This window comes from Chelonia mydas, chromosome 20 (genome assembly GCF_015237465.2).
Source record: "Chelonia mydas isolate rCheMyd1 chromosome 20, rCheMyd1.pri.v2, whole genome shotgun sequence".
Classification (NCBI taxonomy): domain Eukaryota; kingdom Metazoa; phylum Chordata; order Testudines; family Cheloniidae; genus Chelonia; species Chelonia mydas.
This window is the reverse complement of record NC_051260.2, coordinates 4,725,945-4,737,626: the sequence shown is the minus strand read 5'-3', so window position 1 is coordinate 4,737,626 and position 11,682 is coordinate 4,725,945. Positions and strand designations below refer to the sequence as shown.

At 46.1% G+C, this 11,682-nt stretch overlaps 1 protein-coding gene across 9 annotated transcripts in view; it reads right to left on the bottom strand.

The window, feature by feature from the left end:
• Nucleotides 1-3,045: 3,045 nt before the first annotated feature.
• Nucleotides 3,046-11,682, bottom strand: part of SLC4A8 (solute carrier family 4 member 8) — a 77,582-nt gene continuing 68,945 nt past the window's right edge. For 7 of the 9 annotated variants that reach the window (XR_006286759.1, XM_037884090.2, XM_043533076.1 and 4 more), the window contains one exon: nucleotides 5,940-11,479. The gene's annotated coding sequence lies outside the window, so the exon portion shown is untranslated. Of the gene's footprint in view, nucleotides 3,618-5,939; nucleotides 11,480-11,682 lie in introns of those variants that run through there. The other 2 variants (XM_043533077.1, XM_043533074.1) reach the window with 2 other exon arrangements.

Sequence of the window (11,682 nt, the reverse complement as noted above, 5' to 3'; positions counted from 1 at the left end):
AACATTAAGCAAGCAAGTCATCCCATGTGACTCCTCACAAGCTTAAGGTTGATTTCCATGGGTTTAGTGTTTGCTCCTTGTTTAAGTATCTTGCTGAATAAAAGCCAAAGGCTGTAGAGTTTGTTGAGTAATACGCGGCAAATGATATTTGTGGTGGATTTGGGTAAGGTTTTCAATTTTTTTTTAAGGTAACGAGCAGGATCAAAAGGCACCTAAATCTCATTCATTTTGGCTTTTGAAAACCCCATTAGGGACCCAAATACATTTTAAAATCTGGTCCTAAGTCTGTAGGAGTAGAACTGGGGTTTTGTTTGTTTTTTTTGGCCCCCCAAAAATGCAGATTTGATGACACCAAAATATTTCACAAATTCATGTCAGTTTCACCAAATTGTTTTAGCTGGAAAAAACCCTAAAAAAAAAAATCTGAAAAAATCAAAACATTTCAATTTTTCCTTCTGAAATTTTTATTTCAAAGTTTCATTTTTTTTTTTAAACTCAAATGTGAAGAATGGTTGAAATGTAAACAAAATGTTTCAGTCGACCCCAAATGGTTTGGGGTTTGTTCTGCTGACATTTCGATTTTCTGGAAATTTCAAAACTTTTAGTTGTGAATCTTGAAGCTTGTTTCAACCTGAAACAATTTTTAGTTGTGTAGCTGTAGGAGCCTAAGTCCCATTTTCAAAAGTGATGAAGGGCCACATTTTTAAAGGTAGTTAGGCACCTACTGGGGTTTTCAAAAGCATGTAGGCAGGCTCATTGGGAGAAATTTGGGGCCCCAGCATGTCATGTTTGCTAGGGCCGCCCCCCTCCCACTTCATTTGATTTACACAGACATTTGGGGAGAGGGGGCCTGAGCTCAGGTCCCCAGTACAATTGTCTCCCTTTCCCCGCTCTTGACAGTTCTGCATCTAGCCACCTAACACCCACTGAAATTAATGAGATCGAGGCGCCAAGGTGTTTCTGAAACTCCCACTAGGTGCCTAAACACTTTCATTGAGATTTAGGGTAAAAATGTCCAAAAGCACTGTAATAGGGTGTCCCTGCCTAGGGCGCCCTGCAGTGGCAGGCCACAGCATGACCTGCACACCTGCCTCAGTTTCCCTTTTTTCCTGCCCACAAAAGAAGCATAGCCCCTCGGTGTGAGATACAAAGTCCCTCCTCTGGAGATGATTTATTCATATACACTCCAGTGCAGTAGTTCCTCCAAAACCCGGTCGTAAAACCATTCTCGGCAAACCCACAGTCAAAGTATACAGGTTCCTCAGTTTTCCCAGTCCTCTCTATTGGGACATCACCTCCAGGTCCCCCATGCAGATATCAGTAGCAGCACTGTGTCCCCAGTTCCATTTGTCTCTAGTCCAGGGCCCCACACTCCAGGTCGTCCCTCTGAGAGTGAGCCATCCCCTGACTCTTACCCCCAAGAGAGCTCCCCACAGGGTCCCTCAGGGGAAGCGCTCTCCAGGACCCATCCCTTGTCCTCCTCACCCCTCCGGCAGCTCTCCACTCCAGTCCTCACCCCAAGGGCTACCTGCAGTAGGCAATGAGGCCTGGGGAGTGGAATGCAAGTCCGACCCCTGCTCAGGCAGGGCCTGACCAAGCTGGATCTTTCCTTTTCCTAAGGGTCCCATGGACCAAACCTTCCCCAGCTTTGGTCAGTTCTCACCAGCGGTTCTGCTCCAGCTCTTTGCCGAACTCAGCTCTCTTGACAGGGTCTCCTGTAGCTCTCTTCTGCTGACTTGTTTTTTAGGCAGCTCTCACTTGCCAATCACTTCCATTTAGAGGCCAGGTGCCTTCTCGAGCCAGGTACGTTGGCCTCTTCCTTCTCGAAGGGAAGCACCAATGGGATTTAGGTGCCTAAATTCCATTTTTAAAAGTCACTTAGGCGACTATGTGTCACTGAAAGTCAATGGAATTTAGGATCCTACGTGACTTTTGAAAATGTAACCCTGAGCAACTTCTGATTAACAACACCTGCTTAACTTGCCATATCTGAGAAGTCCCATTGAGCTCAATGGGGCTATTCATCTGCTTAAAGCTAAGCACATGCTGAAGGGCCTATCTGGATCAGGGTCAGAGTGCACTGCCCCGCCCCGCAAAACTGAGCTCCGTGGTGCAGTGCTTTTCCTCCACAAAAAAGGGAAAAGCAGTCGAACACATCTGTGGTTTCCTTTGGCTATGTCCGCAAATCCACCCCAGCACTGTTTACTCAATGTTCCCTTCTCCCCTTCGGATTCCTGCCATCTCTCTCAATGTGCAGCGCCAGTCAAAAAAAGCAAACAGAATGTTAGGAATCATTAAGAAAGGGATAGATAATAAGACAGAAAATATTACATTGCCTCTATATAAATCCATGGTACGCCCACATCTTGAATACTGCGTGCAGATGTGGTCGCCCCATCTCAAAAAAGATATATTGGAATTGGAAGAGGTTCAGAAAAGGGCAACAAAAATGATTACGGGCATGGAACGGCTTCTGTAGGAGGAGAGATTAATAAGACTAGGACTTTTCAGCTTGGAAAAGGGATGACTAAGGGGGGATATGATAGAGGTCTAAAAAATCATGACTCGTGTGGAGAAAGTAAATAAGGAATGTTATTTACTCCTTCTCATAACACAAGAACTAGGGGTCACCCAATGAAATTAATAGGCAGCAGGTTTAAAACAAACAAAAGGACGTATTTTTTCACACAACACACAGTCAACCTGTGGAACTCTTTGCCAGAGGATGATGTGAAGGACAAGACTATAAGAGGGTTCAAAAAAGAACTCGATAAATTCATGGAGGATAGGTCCATCGATGGCTATTAGCCAGGATGGGCAGGGATGGTGTCCCTAGCCTCTGTTTGCCAGCAGCTGGGAATGGGTGACAGGAGATGGATCACTCGATGACTCCCTGTTCTTTTCATTCCCTCCGGGGCACCTGGCATTGGCCACTGTCGGAAGACAGGATAGTGGGCTAGATGGACCTCTGGTCTGACCCAGTGTGGCCGTACTTATGTTTTCTCCAACAGAAGGATTTTTTCTCTTTCAAATACACTGAAGGTGGCACACAGAGTCAAACAAATTTTTTTTATTATTTGTTTCCATTATTTTCGATGAGCTACAGATCAATCAAAGACAGGCACCGTTCTGACTGTTGAGGTACCACGATCACCAAGCAACATTTCACAGACACGAAGCACGAGACAGCAACGGTTTTTTACATAACAAACCCAAACAAAACCCCCAACCCTGAAATAAACTCAATCAAATCACATGTCGGACTTTTAGCAAACAGTTTAATTTGTAAATAACACGTCGTTCCATAATGTTTCCCCGTTTTATTTACAACGTGGAGTGTTTGCAAACTACATCATCTCTTACAACAAAATAAATATATTTCGGTATCTCTAGAAAGAAAATAAATTTCTCCATTTCTACATGTAGCGTAAGAGGAGGAAAAAAATATACTAGAAAAAATGTGCCAGCACCATTTTGCCTTTTTCCCTTCCTTGTTTAGAGAGTATTATGCACTTCACTTTAGCTCTTATTTTCACTGGGACCGAAGGGAACTAGGCATCAGATTCCCTTCGCGAACTTTGGTGTCTAACTCCTCCCAGCCTTCGTCATTCTCTGAACTAAAAAAATCAGACAAATTAGATCCATCGGATTTACAGGGGACTATTAAAATATGCCTTACGAGAGCAAGCAAAGACATGAACTTATGTGAATGTAAAATAATCCACCCGTTAGAAATCATCTCTGTTTCTTGGTACTATAGGTGTTTAAAAAGAGAAACGGTGCCGATTTAAAACAACTTGAGCCGATGGTACATTTTGCTCCAGGGGGAAATTTTCAAAGGCACACATGGGAATTAGGAGCCTAATTTGTTGTGAAAGTCAAAGGAGTTAGGTACCAAACAGCCACGTGTGCCTTTGAAAATCTTTCCAGTGTGTATTACAGTATTGCCAACCTCGAGTAGTCAAAAATAATGAGTCAGACCCTCCCAAAATTACAAGATGAATTAAAAGCATGAGATTTTTGAAATGATAAATTGGGGGGGGGGTAAGGGGGAGGTCCTGTGTTTTTTTTAATGTTAGGGTTCACTGGAGTAACATTTTCAACCATGAGAGCTAGATTTTTTCTTAAATAAAAGCTGAGATTCTCATGTCATCACCTGACTCCAGGACCTGAACCTTCAAATCAAAACACCAACATATGTGAGAATATCACAAGAGCTGGCAACACTGTGGGATTCTGACTTCATCATCTTGGAGGAGCTAGTTCTGTCAGTAGTGCCAAGGCAGAATGTAAAAATAATCCTCGAAGGAGAGCTATGAAATGGTTAGAGCGATGCTTGAAATGAATGAAAACAAAGAATTTATTTTAAAGGAAGGGAAAGGTTAATAATGATACACGGGTAGAAAGATTTTGCCCTGAGATGCAAAAAGATAAAAGATCTTTTATGAAATGTGATTCGCCCAGCTCTAGTAAAGGTCACCTAGTTGTCCCAGAGAGAGGTTCTTTATCGGTCCTTCTGCCCTGTTGTGTCTTCCATCCACCGCAACATCTCATGCCCTTCTGTCCAGCACCCTCCCAATCACAGCATAGCTACCTCCACCCCATTACCTCAGCACAGTATCATCTCTCTCGCCCCACACAGCATCCCTTTGAATACTCTCCCCAGAGCACATTCCTCAGCACAGCATCATGTCCCACAGCACAACATCCCCCATAAACCCCCGTACCTTCCCCAGCCCAGCCCCATGCTCCTGCATTCTCCACTAAGAGTGGTCTATCACCATGCCCCCGTGAGGCCTTCGGCATGTGTGTAGAAGAGGAGGCATGGCTGGGGACTGGACATTGAAGTGTTCACAGAGACACTGCCCTACACCTTCGGGGAGCTGCACAATTCGACCCTGCTCAGTGGAAGAAGAAGGGGACTCGCACATTTCTATTTGTTATCAATCTAGTGTGAAATCAGTGATGGGACAGATTCTCCATCATTTACCCCAGTGCCAAGTGTAAAATGCAAGGCTCTAAAACACACGAGGCCAAACAGAATAGAAGCCCTTCACATTGGTGTAAATGACTGCACAAGAAGAGCAGAGAACCAAGCCTTTCTATGGGATGTCTTTAGCTGATGGATTACAAAGTAATTAGATTCTTTGGTGTTTGCAATCTGCTTCTGCATGTCCTGTTCTAGAAACAGGTCAGCTATCTAGTCGTTACCGTTAGGTAACAAGTCATCCAATCATGATACATGGTAGGAAACAGAGGCATGCTCAAAACATAGGCAATGAAGATGGCAGCTAAACATTGACGTTGACCCTCGGGATCTTTGGTGTTTTCCTGAAAGCTCCTGCTCCTGGAGTCATGTTGTTATGCAAGAATCTCAGCTTTCATAAAACAAAAAAAGCTTCTAGCCTTCCTGGTTGCAGAGAAAAACTTGAAATTATGACCTGAGAGCACCCTACAGGCTCAGAAACTAGAAGGCAAAATGAACCCAAAATGTGATTGTTTCCTCCCCACCCGCCCCATTTGTTAGTTTTTGGTTCTCTTGATCTCATGGTTTTTAAGTCAATCTCATGATTTCTGAACAGTTTGGGGATTGGCCATACTGGTTACGTCTCTTGTCTGGGACTGTCTATTTTGATTCTAGCTGAGGGCCCAGTCCCTGGCAAAGCTCTGCAGTTTTACTGTAGGTTGGGTTTTGCTTATTTAAAAGGAGGGGATGTGGTATAGCAGGCAGCTGTGGCTGTGTTGTAAACAGTTCCACAATGTGCGTCATTTTACTCCATCCGTAATACGAGTAAAAGCAGGCCACTTTTAAAGATACAGCCAGCTCTCCCTGCGCAATGTCATCACTTTCAACCACTCCATAGCGCTCTCATTTTTAAAGTAAAAAAACAAAAATTGTTGCTAAAGACACTTAAAGGGACCCAGTAGTTATTTTTTAGAGAAAGCATATAGAAATAAGTGTTCTCCTGTCCAGTAGAAACAATTGTAACCATTGCATAAACAAGCCATTTTATTATTTCACGGAACTCTCATTTCTTTTTAAAATGGCAGGAAAATCATGGATTTTCTCCATGCTATATTTTTCTTCCCTGGCATGGTCAGCGGGAGCAAACAATCTAACTAGTTTGAACACAGAGCTTGATACATTTATGAATAGAGTTATATGATGGGGTGACCAGGAGACTGGATTGTATCATTATATGGAATAATGATATAAATGATCATATGCGGTAACAGGAGACTGGACTCAATGATCCCTTCCGTCTTATTTAATGAAGGAGGAGATGCTTGTTTCAGACATTGACGGGTCAGCTACAGCAGGTCCTTACTCCTACAAGTGCTTCTGGATCTGAATGCAAAGAACGCCCCCCCTCGTCCTCAGCCCAAAGGTTGTAGCTGACTCACGAACGTCTAACCACTTGAGGGACACAGACAGACACAGATGGATACATCGCTGCATAAGTATGGGTTACACTGGCACAGACGTCCAGGATAAAATAGCACGTTACATTAATGGATCCACACCACCACGAGTTCTGTGCAGACGCAGCCAGGCAGGAGTGAGAATAAAACCCAAGCGGCCTGTTATCAGGGAAGGGAAAGCAGAGCTAGAACCAGAGGCCTGGCCTTTTCCTTCCTTGAGCTGACACATTTTCAGCTCCCAGGGCAGTTGACCTGAAGGTCCCTCCCCACTAATGGTCATTAGCAGAGAAGAGGACTGGAATTTCTCTATGCTTCAGTGGGCCCTTGGTGGATGACTCGATCAGGAACCCCACCCCACCCCTGCATCAGACTGAGAATCAAAATGGACCCTTCTGATCTATCAATCTATGAATTCTGGGCTGAGGGAGATTCCCAGCTTTTGACAAGGGGCCTTAGATCTCTCAGACCCTAGTCCTTACTGCAGCACCCTATAGATTGCGGTTGCCTGATGACTAAGTCAAGCCTATTAGCATCTTTACCATTCAATAGCTGAAGGAGGGCATTATGCAAGTGCCCGAGGGAACCAGGCAGCCCTTGCCAATGGAGGCAGCCGGTAAATGTGTGGCCAACATCTTACTGGCCGCAGAAGCAAAGGCAGGAGTTGCGAAGGGTGTAATGCAGCCACATTCCCAATGTGTACCCTGTAAGGACCCTGCTTCAGCAGGGGAAACCAAAGCTGCAACCAACAGGCCAACTCTTTTAGATCCTGGCCAGCACGGATTTTGCATAAGAACCACGGCAGGTTCATAGCTGTAATTGCTACAGGTAGTGTGTGTGAGGGAACAGGGACGAGTAAACGGCATTCTAAGTCAGTTTTCCCACCCCAGGGCACTTTCATCACTCCTGCGATGGAACTTCCTTTCCTTCCCGCTCCGGCAGGTGTCCCGTCGACCAGCTGCAGAAGGCTTCTGGGTTCCCTCACCATCTTTTCTCAAGATCTGTTTGTACTTTCATGATCCCCCCTCACCCACCAAACTTACTGGCTGCAAGCTAGGAACTTTTTTTCAAATTAGTCTATTTGTAGGCCATTGGGCTGCTCTGAATTGATCCTGCAAGCCTTGGAGAAAATCACTTTTCACAGAAACAGGAGCCACAGAAAAAAATCCTTTCCAAAGCTTTCGCGCTACAAGTGATGGACAGTCTGATATATAAAAACCATAGGCGGGTAAAAGACTGTTCTAAAGTTTCCATCTCACAAGGATGGGTGTGGAGATCAAGGGGTTATAACAAAGCTCTACTGTGATACAAGAAAACAATATAAAGCACTGCCCAAAAATACTACCCAACGGGTTCCTCTTCAACCAAATCTTTTGGGGTAGCAAAAATAATTCAATCTTTCCCCCCATATCACCCCATTCTTATGCTAAATTTAGAAGGCCTGATTCTGATCTCACTTCCACCATTCAGATGCCAGCATAATGATGGAGTTATGCCCAATTTACACCAGCGAGGCTGGAATGAGGCTCGGCCCCTGTGTAACGCTTTCCACAGGCGCGTAATACTACAGTAAATCGGGCAACTGTATTAAAAGAAGAAATTTCCACTGAGACTATTCCTTTAAGAGAATGAGCGATGTACACTGACATCATGGATGCTGAAAAAGCAATTTACAAAGCAAATAAATCAAAGTACATTCATTTTATAATTCGGGGCGCCACATTCAGCCCTCTGGATGATCATAATCAGTCAGGTCAACCATTCTGGACGGAATAAATGAAAGCATTTTAAAAGAAAGGAGACATATGTTTGGAGTGAGTTTCACTGCAGGCGAAAGTATTTACAGTAAACAATCAAGTCCTGTTCGGGTGAGTAAGTGCTACCATAACATCTATCCACGCTGCAGGACGGTCAGTAAACTGGGAAAGCTCTGGATCGTAGACTAGTCACATTTGCTTGCAATAAGCATAAAAGATTCCACCAATAAGAAATCCATGTGCTTTTTAAAAACATAGGCCCTGATCTTGAAAAATCAAACCTTTGGGGACTCTCTTCTTGAATTCGATGGGAACTGAGTTTTGGCTGAGTAAGAAGGGCAGAATGAAGCCCTGATTCAGCAAGGTATTTAAGCACCTGATTGAATTATAAGCATCTGAGTAGGCCCATGAGAGTCAACAGGTGAGATTCTGGGTTGTGCCTCTAAGAGGCACCGCACAGAGGAGGGTGGGGCTATGTTACCTTTGCGCCTTTCTGATCCTGGCCTGCACCAGGGACTGCAGTGGCCCCTGCTGTAATTTAGAAACCCCTGGGGGCCTGTCAAAGTTACGGCAGCCTCCCAGGGCTGAGCTGTGGGCCACAGCACTGCCTGGGATCGCTGCGCCCTTTGACGCAACCTTCCCAGCTCTGGCATGCCCTCTACCGCAGAGATGTACAGAGGGTTCATCAGAGGACAGCCTTATGGTGCTACCGGTGGAATCCTCCCCAGCTGAATCTGTGGCTTGTAGAATCCCTCTGCTCCAGGGGAACGGGAGGGAGAGTTCTGCCCCAGACTGGGATGAAGGACTAGATGGCCCCTCGAGATCCCTTCCACCTGTATGATTCCCTTATGCCCAGAACTAGATGTATTTAAAGTTACGTGCTTAAGTGCTTTGCTGAACGCAGCCTTCAGACGAACCCTGATTTCAAAAAGGGATTTGATAGCTGATCTGATTGTGATACGCTGCCAAGCGGTATAACAAAAAGAAAGTCCCCAGACTATGATACAGCTAGACAATGTGACAGTCATCTGACAGCTCTTGTTTTCAGATGACGTATTAATTAGCATTGCCTCTTTCCGCCCAAGAAGTGAGCACCACGAGACTGCAGTTTTCTCCAAATCGTGCAGGGTTAGAACCTATTCGCTGAAGAGCTGGTGTGAATAAATCTTGGGCTGACGCTCACACAGGGGCGCATCATTGCAGCTTTCAAGCTTTTTGGATTGGCCTCCAAGGTCAGAACCAATGTTTCTGGCCCATCACGGGACGAGGGTGATTCTTCGAAGCAGGCTTATGGCATGAATACTCACCATTATGAATCGTCTGCAATGTTCCCTGTTCCCATGCACAGCGTGAGTTAACACAGGCCCGGATTCAGCAAAGCACTCAGGCACATGCTTAACTCTAAGCAGGCGAACAAGCAAGAAAGAAGCATTGCCTGATGGACAGAACACAGGACTGGGCCGTAGGGCACCTGGGTTTTATTCCTGGCTGAGTAATGCAATAACTTTTGAATGCCACGGCCGATCAATTCTGAAAGTTCAGGGAGCATGCTAGGCATCAACGGGCAGAACCCTATTGAGTTTGGTGAAAACTGGAAAACCCATTTCCGCTGCTGTTTGCTCTCCTTGCAGAGAGATGTGTAACAGCCGGGGGGCAGATGCTCAGCCAGCAGGGGGAGTCAAAAAGAGGGGAGAGTAAAGGCAGCTTCATTCCTTTCTCCCTCCTTGAGGGGCAGGGGGAGGGAGAGAGAAAGTGAGAGGACCCCAGCTGTCCGTCCATCCCTTCCAATCTGGGGGGAAAGAAAGGTACTTTGGAGGGGGGAGAAAAAAGGAGACACCCAAAGCCCCTGGCATGGAGCAGGAATAATGGGGGACCCTGGCATGGGAGGGAGGGCAGAAGGGCGGTACACAGAACCCCAGGCATGGGGGAGAGCAGGAAATGGGGGTACACAGAGCCCCAGGCATGGGGGTTGAATGGGGGACCCTGGTGTGAGGGGCGGGGGAGAGGAAGTACACAAAGCCCCTGGCATAGGGGGTTTAATGGAGGACCCTGGTCTGTGGGGGGAAGGGGGCATGGGGGTACACAAAACTCCTAGCATGAGGGAGGTGGGGGTTGCAGGGACTCCCTAAAACAGAGAGGGTTGGGAGGGGGTACTCAGGGAGCTTGTGGGGGAGGAATGCAGGGATGCAAGGAGCCCCGGTGTGTGCACGGAGCTCGGCCGACAGAAGCAACAATGCCCGCATGACCCTCCTGTCTAGACAGACTGCAAGCTCTTTGGGGCAGGGATTCCCTTTCAGCACAATGGAGCCCTGATCTTAGTCAGCGCCACTAGGGGCTACCGTAACACACAGGATTCATTTACATAATCAGGAGAGCTTTTCATTTTAAGCAAGTTCCATGAACTTCGACGGGACTTAAGAATGTCCTTAAGGCCCAGATTTTTAAAGGTACTTAGAGGCGTCGCCATGCGCAGCGTTGCAACATCTAACTGATTTAGGAGCTTAAGTATCAATGCCAAAAGGGATTTAGGCACTTAGAAGCCTCAATCCTGCCAATCATCCACCCTAAATTAGGCATCGCACCGTCGAGCGCGGCCGGCAGGCTTTGCTGAACCCAGGCCTTAGTTGCCAGAATGTGTGCAAAATTGCAAAAACTCAAATGAGCGTGCACTGAAAAACCAGTTTGCAGCTTTGGTCCAGATCTGCTGAAGATATTCCCATTACACTGGCCCCCCGGGGTCTGTCGCTAGATGGACCTGTGACAACTATTAAAATACACGAGAAGAGAAATCACTGCAGAAACTTAACCAAGAACCCAACCGGCCCAATAGCCAGTAAGGGAAGACCGGTAAATGGAGGGTGGCCCAAAAAGACCAGAAAAAATGGATTTTGTACATTCAGAGTTTATATTTTTAAAAGAAAATCAGATGGAAAATCTATACCGCTCAATGGCTGTGCGGTAGCAATCTCTCTACCACAAAGAGAACAGAACGCACGCACAGAGAGAGGCTTAATAACACTGAACTGTCATCGATTGCCATGGCCACCTCAGCTTGCTGGTCTGAAGAGAATAAACGCCCACCGAAGCACACCAAAGATCATTGAAAATGTCTGAATGGCTTTAATGGGAATCCAGTTACTTGAATGAAAAAAGTACCAGAGGAGAGTGGTGGGTTTTTTTCCCCCCTTTCTCCGTTTTTTTAAGAGTATTTTCTCCCCGTGTCTGTACATCTTGGCTCATCCCTGAGTCATCTTCACGATCTCCTCCCCCGCCGACAAAGTCAAGGTCCCTAAATGGGAAAACTAAGCATAGAGAGACAGCCTCATTGGCAGGAGAAGGTAACATCTGCTGTCAGATGCTGAATCATTCCTGCCCATAGGAAAACCACAAGGGTAGGGGGTGGACTTCTACCAGGGGCAACTCGTGGGAGGGGCACAAAGAGTCAAGTGACCTCCCCAGGGTCCAGTGCCCCAGCAGCTGGCTTGGGGGGGAGAGCAGGAGTGGA